The sequence below is a fragment of the Grus americana genome, chromosome 6, assembly GCF_028858705.1.
Source record: "Grus americana isolate bGruAme1 chromosome 6, bGruAme1.mat, whole genome shotgun sequence".
NCBI lineage: Eukaryota > Metazoa > Chordata > Aves > Gruiformes > Gruidae > Grus > Grus americana.
In genome coordinates, this window is record NC_072857.1 from 26,466,203 (window position 1) to 26,479,199 (window position 12,997).

General features: G+C 38.7%; 1 protein-coding gene across 5 annotated transcripts in view; it reads right to left on the reverse strand.

The window, feature by feature from the left end:
- The window catches only part of ZNF385B (zinc finger protein 385B), a 136,546-nt gene that overhangs the window by 74,469 nt on the left and 49,080 nt on the right, over window positions 1-12,997 (reverse strand). The gene's annotated exons all lie outside the window — the stretch shown is intronic.

A 12,997-nucleotide genomic window follows, 5' to 3' on the forward strand; every position in this document is an offset into this window, starting at 1 on the left:
AAGTGGAATTTTCCACTTTTATATAATGCTATTTTTGTCAAAGCAACTTGTACAGAGTCGTGCTACCACTGCACATGAAATGGAAAGTTCCACAGCTGTAATGAAACTGGGAACTTTTGTTCATGGAACACTTATTTTCATTTTAAGGACAAACATACATCATAGTCAAGAGCAACGTTGTTTATCTTTGCAGTAAATACAAGATTTACAATTTTATTCCTAAATATAAGTTGTATCTGATTTTAAATATTAATTTTCCGTAATGCATTTCTAGCAAAGTTCATGATAAAACACGCAGAGAACAGCTCCTAGTTGCCATGTCCCTTACACCTACCATAACAATTTGCTTGCATGCAAAGCACTGTGAGCTGAATCAGCGAAAAGTGGAGACAGCTTTCATTCAGGGCCATTAGGATTTGTGCGAGTTGCAACAAAGCAAGCTATCTATCAAGAATTTATATTTACTTTTTCCAGAGTGATGGCAACTTTCAGCCATTATTACTAGATACAGCAAAGCATTTTGATTAAAAGCTGATCACTGAATCATGGAAAGTAGGGCTAGATAATCTCCAGGCATCCAATCCATCTACTTGAAATAAAACAAGAATTCTACCTTAAATCTACGGTGTCAGTCAAACTCCACATTATTTGAAAATCGCTTTACTATAAATAACACTCAGAACAGAGGGAACAGAAGTAAAGGTAAGTGAAAAGCTGGCAGGAGAAGAAAAAATAAAAAGATGATTGCCACTGGCTCCATGGAATTTGGTGCATTTTCTGTGCACATGCATAGCTCAAAAAAAAAAAATCACACCTTTGAAACAGACCTTAGTGAACTGTAAAGAGGTATTCACTAGAAACTACAAAAATCCCTAATACATCTCACCTTTAAAAGAAGAGTCAGCAAGATTATGTGATATTTGCAGAGTAAATAGCAATAATGACAAGAGTCAAGATCTTGCTCATAGTCTGGAACTTTAATTACTTGAGAGAAAATATAGAGGAAAAATAATCAAGTAGATTATAGTTGTTAATTATGCAGACTAATTGATGGAGTTATAACAACTACTTAGGCATTTCAAAGTTCACCCTTCACTAGAAACTAGATATTCAGAGATCTGTTCTCATACCAGTGAGAACAATACAGACATATGGTCCATCTTTTCCTGAAGGTCTGGAATCCCACTGCTCAAGTTTTGCTTACACTGGAAAAGTTACAGTTACAAAAGTATAAATACATATTTGGCTTGCAAAAAAAAAAAATTGTCATTGGTGATAAATCATAGCAAAAAAGAATCATATGCAACTTCAGTTTGCAGAAGAGCTTATAGAGCTGGATGTAGGGGCATTAATAACCTTGTTTGTAGGTTGAACAACTTAGGGAATCGGTGAGATTTAATACACACAACACGTCAGAAGGGAAATGCTCCCCAAAAGATTCAAGCAAAGGGAAGAGGACTGAAGTGGGATATAAAATTTCACAAGATACAGATTCGAGCCTGAAGGGATACTGACTTAAGCGGGCACTGCTCAGCTTGAGGCCAGCCTGGAGTTACCTGGTGGTCTTCGGCTCCTCCTATGACAGACGCACAGTCACATTTGGCACTATTACATATGTAACTGTCCTTCTCAGGAGAGCAAACAAGTAGTGAAGGCTTCTCTGTACCTATGTTATAACCGCTCTGTGAAAAGGAGCCTGTCAGTCTCAAGTGCTGCTGTTATCCTGTCCACTTTTCATCATTGCAGCTTAACACAAAATAAGTTCAAGCGCTGATCTGGAAGAGATCCCTTGTAGACAGCCTGCATCAGTATTGACTACAAAGACAACTTCCTGAAGCGGTCCATATTTTCAAGGGTACCTGCCTGTATAAGCTTTAAAAATATACAGGAGAAAATATCCAAGACAAAAAATTCATTAGTTCATTCAAACTAATACCGAACTTTTCATGAGAAAGTTACGGAGCTGTTAATACCGAGTAATAAATAGCTTGTAACGGTGCTCTCCTTTGAAACCTGCAGTTCCTATGTTAACCACAGCAGTGGCTGTATCACTCCCTTAAGCAGATCTGGTCTCAAATTGTACAGCAGAAGAAGCTGTAAGCAAATAAATTAATAACTGCTATAAGATCTCAGCTTAAGTTTTAAATTGTCACACAACAAATTGGCATATGAACAGTCGAGGACTATGTAGGTTAGAGTTTCAGTTTAATTAAGAGTTTTAAGAAAGTCTAATATAACTGGGAGCTTCAAAAGATGTGTTATTTTATTTGAATTATACATATGCTTTGGGTTTACTTATGGACTTTCAAAGCCAAAAGACTGCTCAGAAAGCTTTTGTATCTGAGACAAATGAAAATAAATATGGAAATCAAGCTTTTAGCGAGAGTTGGATGTGTTTCATGGTACAAATAGTCTAAATTATTTTAATCAAAAAAATTAAAGAAAATACACTAATGTTGTCTTCATTTAGGAGGGACACAAACAGGTGTAACTGGAGTCATGAGTAACCGAGGACCACATGAGTATCTGTCCACTTCTCTGAAGTCTAAAACAGACATCAGATGGTATCTTGTGCTGTTGCCAGCAAACGAAGCTGTTCTGCTTGCCTGCATTAAAAAAAGGTTTGTGTGATGCTGTCAAGTCAGACTCTGAAGAACAACTGGTTGCAATCTCCATCCTCCATCTTTCTCATAGAGGAGAAAAGCTGCCTTTGATAACAGACAGTTCAAACAATCAGGAACCCTGGATTAAAGAAATGAAGTGACACCTTTACAAAGAACAGAGCACTAATGTGATACATTAACTGGAGAAAGTAGCACTCAAATCCAGCTCATTTAAGATTCCAAAAGGTGTCTTGCTACATGCTGCACTGACAGCATGCATACATAAAGAGGCAGAATTCCCACAGTACATCCAGCACCAACAGTTCAAAGAGGTTTGTCAAATATCGGACACAAATTACTTAAAATAATACAGTTTTATTTTCATTAACTCATCTGTCACTACTTTTGTTTAAGAATACATTTCCTCATTTAGTATGTCTCAACTACATAAAACCTGCTTTAATTCCTGCTCTCTCCGCTTTAACATCAAGCATCCTTTTTTGAAATTGTTCTCTCATAGCTGGTTTCCAGCACTAGTCTCAGCAGTGTTCAGTCTGATTTTCCCAAGGCTTTTTCCCCCTGAACAATTTTCAATTTTACATGTCAGTAAAATATCCAAACCCCTGGCACCATGGGGTTAAGATCAAAAACTGACGATAACTCCTCCCAAACCCCTTTTGGTTTATTTTTTGTAAGAAAAGCATTGCCTTTGCTTTTTTAACACGCTTCCTTTTTCAGATCAATACCGACGCTAGATGAGAACTTTAACCTTTAACTTTTATCCCCTTTAGGAACTGACCCCACTTTTCTAAAGTGGCATTTGTTCTCTGTTCCACTAACAAACAGAGAAGAAAGCTTGAGCTCCTCTCTAGGTGGCACATATTGTATACACAAGGAGCTCTTCACTTTTCAATGCAACTCATTCCATTAGAGAAAGTAAACCAGTTTCCTGTTGAATTTTAAAGCAGTATCTCATGTATAATTTATAAAACTGCCAATTGCATCAACCTTACTTTTTCTGGTATGTTTTCTGCTTTAAAACATCACATGCAATACTTCAGCCATAGGTGCAGTATCTATTACTGGCTGGAAGTGACCCTGCACTGGCATCCATTTTGTTGCTATCAACAATCACTTAAGCATTACAGATTTTTTGGCTGACAACATCACCTACTGCTTTGTTGTTATGCTTAAAGTTGCCATGGAGACAAAAGAACAGCTGAATAGCAATTTTAATGCTTGAGAAATGCTTATTCTTTAGTAATAGGATGCTACTTGCTGGTATGGAGTCTCAGGGTTTAATGGAAGTTATTATAAATAGTAACTTTTGAATCAAAGCCTCACTCAAAAAAAAAAAAAAAGACAAGAGACAAAAAGGAGACTTGTAGTTCCTCCTGCCCACCCTAGTTCTACTGGTAATGAACAGTGGCAGAGAGCGTCTCTGCTGCGGCACAAGAGATCAGCACTGCAGAAGTTGCCTCCAGCCCCATATCCTAAAGGATACAACAGTCGCTACACCCAGATGCTTACCTTATTTTCTCTCCATGTGCCTCTAGGCTGCAAATAACCTCAAAATGGGAAGGAATAAGGAAGTTCCATGCTTCATCTTCCTCACCAACTCAGGTAAAGTGCTGCTCCATCCACAGAAACACAACGCAAACTAGGAAAAAAATATCAAGGATCCTCTCCTTGAATTTTTCCCTCTAGCCATATAGATCTGCTTTTTCTCTAGCACAAGCCATCCTACACAGAGTATGTGTAGAAGCTCAGACTAACAGCTGAATCCCACTGCTCTCTGCTCATGATCCATTAACTCACATTACAGTGTAACTTGCAACTGATGGGAATTGCGGGCGCTCAGCCCTGGGATACTTGGCACCTTTCAGATTCCAGTCCTAGATGTTTAATTCCTTCCATCCCACTGCAGATCCTGCTCCCGAGCAGACAGAATGCCCAGGATCAAAATGAGTATCACCTAAAGACTTTTCTATCGTAAATCCCGTTGTTGGCGAGTCAGAGGATTTCTAAAGATTATAAATAGCAGATTATCCCTGTTTCGTACAGTGGATCAGAGACAAAATGCAGTAAAGCAGAGTCTTGTCCTGCAAAGCCAACCGGTAGGCAAAGCAAGCAGCTGTCAGGGACAGCTGAAGGAATATTTTCCTATACAAGAGCCTTCCCTTCACCCTCCACGTGACACTGCTGCCCTTCTCCCAACGCCTCAGTGGCAGCAAGAACACAAAACCTATTCCCAGGCGCTGCTGCCTGTTCCTTTCCCAGCAGCAGGAGCAGCTTTAGCCCCTCAATTTCCCGCCCCATGAACAGACCCTGACTTGCCTGTTCCCATTAGGTGCAGGGTAATACAATCAGGAGGAAACATTCTAGCAAGACAGCAAGCGGTAAGGGATACTGCACAAGAGGAGGAGGAAGACTGAGATAAAGATGATTCTTCCTCCTCCTCAGCAGACCTCCCTGCTGAAAGACTCCCGCACGCCCTTTCCCAGTCACCGAACCATCTCTGCCCTCCCTGCCTTTGCTCCCCACAGCCCTGACACCCCACTTGCGGCTCCTTTTACCTCTACAGCTTCCAACGACCCGGCCTCTGTGCCAAAATACGTTTTGTTGACACTTCAGAAAGAACACTTCACACTGAGGATTATGATCTTTTACTCGTGTTGGACAAAATCTGCTTTTGCTAAGAAGCCTTGAATTGACTTTGCAGCTCACAGAAGCAAAAATATTAAATATTAATATATGAAAGAACAGGAAGGCTGTGACAGTGGAAGTCTGTTCCTCTAGCTTGGAAGTTTCCAGCTGAGTGAGAACATTCTATTGATAAGCTGAAATTAAACAGACGGATTGATCCTAGTTTTACAAATGCTCTGAGCTATAGCAAAGGTGCTTAAAGTGGAAATAAAATTCTGAAAGAACACTACTATTTTGTTCTTTTGAGCAAGTACTTTTCTATTACTTGAGGGAGAAGAGACACAATGATGAAAGAAGTTTTTATTACAGTTATTTAATTCAGTATCTTAGGCAGCACTCATCTGCAATCCTAACGTCTAAGGGACATGATGCCAATGATCACAACAACAAAGAGAAGTGAAAACATAAGAGCAACTTCATCGAAAAAAAAGAGCAAGACAATATTTTTACATCAGCTCCTTGCCCACTCTCAGAAGTTTCATTATCCCAACCTCAGCTTTGCCTCAGCAGGTCCCGCTCTAGAGCTGTCCAGTCACAGGGAGATTGCACAGCTCAAGCAAGTCAGCTGGGCAGATGCCCAGCAAGACAGGAACCCGTTCCAAAAAGAGAAAGTGCTCTCCTCTTATGGCATCTTATTCAGAGGCATCAACAGCCCGTGTCAGGGATGCCCAACAACAACATGCAACCCCCCCTTTAGAAGAGCATCCGTCAGAGCCAGCGGAGGGCTGGGACTCGGGCATCACCCCACCAACACCGCAGCAGCTGCCGGTTTCTGACGAGCCTGAGCCATCACGCTGGTCTCCAGCTACAGACAGAAAAATGCAGTCTGGCACATCACTTCTGACAGGCTGCCAAGCCCAATTCCGCATCTCGCTAAAGATGAGGAATGAAAGGAGAAGATAAACCTGCTAACAAAATGATGACATTTCTGATCCTTGTGAACCCACAGTCAAGCGTGAATGGAAGGGAAAGAAGTCCACGCACCATGAAACTAGGTAAAACTCAACGGGAAAAGGAAAACAGCTGAGTGGCAGCCTCAGCTCAGTCCCACTGGCAGTTTTATCAAAGATGTTTGGAATTGTTCCCACTTTGGGAGAGAAAAATCTTCTCTAAAACACAATTTAACGAAATGTGTGTGACAGGGCAAGAAATAAAAGGCTTCAATTGAAAAGGTTATATGGAAAGACCATTTTATAGGGGGAAGACTTTTGGAAAGGATTGTTCAATGAAAAAAATTCCAGATGGAACTCAAAAAGAAATAAAGCAAGAAACTCATAACTTGAAGGTCAAGTTGTATTTGAAGATTAACATGTATTCAGAAATTATGAGGAATATGAAAGGGTGTGCATTTAGAGCTTAATACCTATTCACACAAATTCCTTGTGAGAGGCACTGTACTAGCATGTATGTGAAGTCTAGCTTAATTCATTTAACCACACCTGAGAAAAATCCAGACATAACTTCTTCAGAGAAGGTACGAGTCTCTCTTTCACATGAGAACTAGATTAAAAAAAGAAAATTAATGCCCTGAGATAATTATAGACAGTTGACTTGCAGTGGTAGAGGTTTGCCTAGGATTTCAGCTCCTATATTTCTACTTTAAATACCTTAAGCGAGGAAAATATCTGGATAAACTGGGGGGGTGATGGAAAAGGGTACTCAGACTACTCAAGTGCAAAGGACGAACTACATTTAAGATGAAGAGTAACTTGAGGTCAAACATACAAAGTTTTAGAAGGGATTCAATCAAATTATGAAAACGACGAACGACACACAAACTGACAGACACATCCATAGATCACGTAGCAACTTCTAGCTATAAACACGAAAAGCACAGACTTAACTGTTGTCTTGCTATATTAGCTTAGCACTTCCTTGCTGCACCTCAGTCAGTGAGATGGGGGATTCCTCGGTGTGAAAGCGTAGGTGCAGGAAGCCTTTCCCTTGAGGAGCTCGGCAGAGAGAAGCTGCATTCTCAGAGCAAGGGCCTCTGGGCAGAGCATGGCAGAGCTGTTAGAGCCACCAGGCAACGTCCTTGCAACAGCTCAAATTAAGAAACCTTGCTGCCCTTCCAGTTAGTCCGTCTTTCATCATTTTGTTTCTCGTGGTGTGAACAATCGTTCCAGATGCAATTTAATAGGAGCTTGTGTATTTTCTCAGAGGTCAGTATCGGGTACTCCATTATTTATGTTCATGTTTCCTTAGGGAATTAATCCTTAGGGTATCAGGGTTTTAAAATTCTGATGAAAGGCCTTAAAATTCCCCCTGGATTTGTATTCATAATTGACAGCATTATATAATTTTTAAGTACTGAATGACTCACAATTGGATATAAAACACTGACTTTGCAGAAACTTTGCTATGCTTCTTAATATTTCTTACACTTTCCTTGCTCTAAGGGTCTAGGATTTCAATCCCTGATGTTTGGATTTACAAAAAGCAATTCCTCTCTTCTACTTAGAAGTCTTTCCTTTGTTTAATTTTAAAAAGCAAAGACGGTGCTGAGATCCTAATTTTTGTTAGACTTGCATAGTTAAATCTCAAAGTACTTCTCAAACAGCTGTAACAGAAGGATTTCCCAAATCTTATAACTAGCCCTCCAACTATGAGAAAAATAAACCCCTAGGTTTACAGACTTAGCATGTTAAATATATCTGGATAAATCTTTCCTATTTAGACCAAGTGTTACCAAGTTTTGTTTCTTCTGTGGTTTGTTTCTTCTGCAATCAGCTCACCCTCCCAGTCTACAAGAGCTGCTCGTTTCTTTTAATTCAAAGAGCCACTCAGATCCTGGTAACGTATTTTTGAAACATTAAGACTATTAATAGCTTAAGTATCACTACAGTATAGTAAGTCTTCACTTTGAATTGAATTGAATTCTTGAAGAGGAAGAAAAAGGGTTATTTAGTTGTCTTTGTTTGCTTGTTTGTTTTACCATTATTAAGTTGTTATAGGATCCCATCCCTTTCATTATCTGATACGATTTCTCAATGGCCAAACTTGAACAGGGACTCGAAAAGTAAAATGATACTGTTCATAACATCCCAAGAGCAAACAGCTAAAACAGTAAACTGATACCATTTACAGCTGCTAGAAGTAAGCATTTGGCTTAAAGACCTTTCATGTAATCTAACAAACGTTTCAAGGCACCACATATGCACAGAGTATGCAGCTAGAAGTAACTATAAGGTTACTGCACAAAGATCGGCAGTAACCAAATGGCAGAACAGCAAACGTCACCTCTGTGAAGCCAGTGACCAGGACAGGAATCACAGATTAACTTCACTGCAGGGAAAGCACTCTTCAAAAGGTATCTATGAGTTGACTAGATATAGAAAATTTTGAAATAAATATTTAAATGAGGTTATTAAGACCCTTAAATGCAACCATAGAACACCATTCCTACTGCTATTACTAGGACTAATTTAAAAAGAAATTAGTATCTGTACCCCTCACTGCACCACAAATGTTTGAGGCATAAACACTGTAAGCAAAGAATGTCCCTTAGTTTGATACACTGGGGCATAATTAGGAACGATGGGATAGAAGAAGTGAATGGTATTCCTAAGGCTTAATATCGGAAAAAACAATATCCAAAACAACCTATCCAATAAAGCAAAAGGAGAACATCCCATGGGAAAGGTAGGAAAGCCAAGTAGCTTAGGACTTCTAAAGAAATATCAGAAAATAATGAAATTTGTGACTGCAGCCTATTTTCACGTGTTTCAATATCAGTTTCACTCACATTTCAATTGTATTTTTAATATTAAAACTTATAAAATGTATTTTAAATGTGATAATTACCATAATTTTAAAATTTAAAGAGCGCAGAGCCACAGAGTAATCATGTAGTCTCTAACGCTGCTGATCTTAAAGTATATCCTTTACTATTGAGTACGCCCAGTAAAAAGCCGATTGATTTTGTTCTATAGCTGGAGTTCTACTTAATCAGAAACCGCACATCACTCCCCACGGACTCCTTTGCACTCAAGATGCAGAACCAAAACGAAAATGCCCCCGCTTCCAATATTTTACTTTTCATTTAAATTGGACAAAGACCAGATTTTGTGGATTGCTGAGGCTATTTCTATTCTCACATATGCTCTTGTCCATTAGATTAATTCCACTAGCCTCAGAGGATTCACACGGGTAAAAAACTAAACACTGAGCAAACCAGGCACAAGACGCTTTGAGCCGAAGCATACGCCCCGTGACAGACTGACCTGCGGTACATGAGGCAACTGATAGGCGATGGAGATGCTGATCAGGCTTTTGATTTTAAAGCATGTCAGAAATACAACATACGGCTTCAGAGGCCAGCTCCTCATTCCACTGCAGCTAGCGGCAAAACTTTCAACAAAACCAGAATCACAAGCTAACAGTTTAAGAGTATCCTGTGAAACCTGGTCACTCAGGTTTATAGCTTGGCACATACCATAAGCTATAAGAACACTGGGAAAGATAGATGGACATCCTACTCCTTTACTTCCATGTATCCCCTATATCTTTTATTGGCTGAATAGCTACCCTTTCAGTGCCATCGAAATCACATAAGCATAGAAATTACCTTTTCAGTTAAACCATAGCTTTAAATACTTTGAATTCTCTCTTTTCATGTCTATAGTGCCCTTAGTTTCCTATTGTTCCAAGCAAGCCTGGAGTAAAGTCTCTTCCCACCATTAGTGATATCCCTACTCTGATCTTGACTGTATCCCCACTACTTCTGTAATTCTCTGCCACAACGCTCTCCTGCTTGCTCTGACATCTTTTCCTCCTTCATTTTCAGACAGCACATTAAAAAAGTTGCAAATACTGTGCTCATACAATTTTTCTTCTCAGTCTCACTCATTAACCCACACTTACCCATAACTTGAAGTCTTAAAATATGCATCTCCAAAATGGCCTCTCTTCCCAGGCATCCTGACTAACAAATGCTGTATTTACAGAGAAGCACTCTACCAAGTTATCTGTAGTTCTAGAGATTTGGAACTACCCGAGAGAAAACAGACAGGCTTTTGGATTAAACTAAATGAAGCTTCTTGGTTTTGCAAGAACACGTGAAGGAAGAGAGCAGGGATTTAGGAAGAGCTTTAGCTACGAACATTACCTTTCAGGACAGAATTCATTAATTCCTGTGAGGTTTTTTGTACTTACCAAAAATCTGAATAGCTATGCAATACATGTAGGGATGTTCAAATTAAGATCTTTGAACTATTGCTATTTCTTAAGGACTTGCAGCCTTCTTTTTATAAGTAAGTTTTGAAAGTTTCTAAGAGAATGTCCTATAATCAGATTAATATTCAGCCATCAAAAGGGACAAAAAAATCTGCTTTGTAGTCAGCCATGATTTACTCGTATACATAGTACTTTGGCTCCCTGTCAGAGATAACCTCACCTGCCCAGAAGGCAGGGCTGCTTCCTTCTCCTGCTGTGCTGCTACCTGTCATTTCAGGAAGCTGGCAGCAGCTTTTCAAAGAACTTTTCAGAGCTATTTTTAGACCTATTATTGACATTTCCACCTAAGTTTCAGCTGTGCCACCACAACATGGTGACAGACATTAATATATGGTATCGCAAGTCACTAAAGAGCAGTTGTTAGTATTAACAAACTGATTAATTTTTACACGGGAGACAAAGCACATGAATCAAACTAAGAATAGTCCTAGAAGCTATTGCCAAACACAATCTCTAATCTACATAATACTCTTAAATTCAATCTTAAAAATGAATAAAATTTGGTTTTAATAGCATGGAACCTCCAAAATATTTTCAAACTCTTTAAAGGTGGAATTCTGGGAAAAACAACACTTTAGATGCTTTAGCTACTTTTCTGGGATTAAGAATTAGCTGTCTCTTCAGAATTCTTCTAAGGTGGTATCTACCCTTAAGACACGGGCTACCAAAAAAAAAAAAATCATAGAATGTAGAACAACACTGTATCTTTTCATATCTTTGTTTTAACGTAATCATTGGGTGTTCTACTTTCTAAAGGAAAAGCTGGCCCTATGGCTGACTCAGTCTCTTGCTGTAACTAATTCTGTCCTCTAAGTCGAGTTTTGTGAAGGTCTCCTGATATATGTCACCAAGAACTACTTTCCTAAGAACTCTGTAGGACTGTGTCCCTAAGTAATCTTAAGTAACATAAAAGTAACTTCAGTCACCAGAGCCTGGAATACCTATAATCCTATTTTAACAACTGTATATTATATACAAGGATATAATATATTTTGGTTTATTTATAACAAAAAGTATTCTAAATTGAACACAACTATAGAAGAACATAAAAAGCTTCGGGTTTTTTGGGGGCAGTGTTCTGTTTTGGGGTTTTACTTTTATTCTTAGCCTTTTCTCAATCAATCAATCAAACCAGGCTATTCTATAGGCTTATGACAGACAACATCCAAGTTGCTAAGCAATATGATGGTTTTGTGTATTATGGTAAAAGGTATGACTGCATGCTTTCCTGAGCAAGAACAAGAAATACAGGTAACAACGAGCAAGATATGGTGAGATGAACTTGAGCATTCTTTTGTGTCAGCAAATATCTTGACATTTAACAATGCATGTATTGTCGTAGAACAACAAAGAGGAAGAGTTCAAAAAGAAATTTTCTTTCCTCCATTCTGAAAGCTCTTTCTTCAGATTCCCCATAAAATCTAGAAAGAACAATCTGACTCTAGTCATCAGCTGCAGTTTAGTACAAAGCACAGTATCACCAAGGACGAACATTTTAGTTACTCTCTAAATATCTGCTAAAAACAGCGGAAAAATTAAAAATTACTTCAGAATATAATTTAGCTACACATGAAAGTCTCTCTTTTATCTAGTACCACAGAAGCATGCCCATACAAGCAGGATACTAAATAAGAAAGCAATAGTAAATGGAGCTCTGCATAGACATGAAGATCCCAGTTGGCCAACAGGTGGGTTTTGAAAATAACATACAGGAAGAACCTGTAAACACTGGTGAGATGCCTCATTACTTATGGATAACTGCACTTATCACTGTTACATCCATCATTACGTCCTCAAATAAAGGAATCTGCTTTATCAAGGGAACAGTGGACGTTGGTTCGGATCTATGCCTGAAGGGTGTATATAGAAGTTCTTTGGAGAGCACTGCCCTTTGAAATGTGCAAGTCTGAGCTACATTTCTCTTTGGTAATAAATGTTAATGAAATTAGCTAATAAAACAGATATTTCAATCACAAAGACTACAAAATTAAATTTTGTTTCCTAGTATAAGTTCAACTTCACTGTCTGGCTTGTATTACTACAATAGGCAACACATTTAGAATAACTAGGAGGCTTGCACGCTACCTTTTATTATAAGAGCACTTTTTTCAGTAGCTTATAATTTATTGGTCTATTAGTCGAAGTTTTCCTTGCCTAGTTTAAATTTTTATTATTGTTTTACATTTTGAGTCACTTCTGACAACAATTATAACTAAGTGGAGGGCATATATGCTTGAACAAAGCAAAACTGGTACCATTACCAGGTGACAAAAACCCCATTAGGGCTACCTGATGCTGTCCATTGCGAATAATTCTTAAAATTTTGGGGTAAATTCTCACGTTTCTGTTGACTGTTGATATTTGGAAGAATCTCCTAAGCCTGTCCATCTACTCTTTGATTTATTGATGTACCTTCTGAAGTGTTAAAAATCATCAGTTCCTACCCTCAGCTT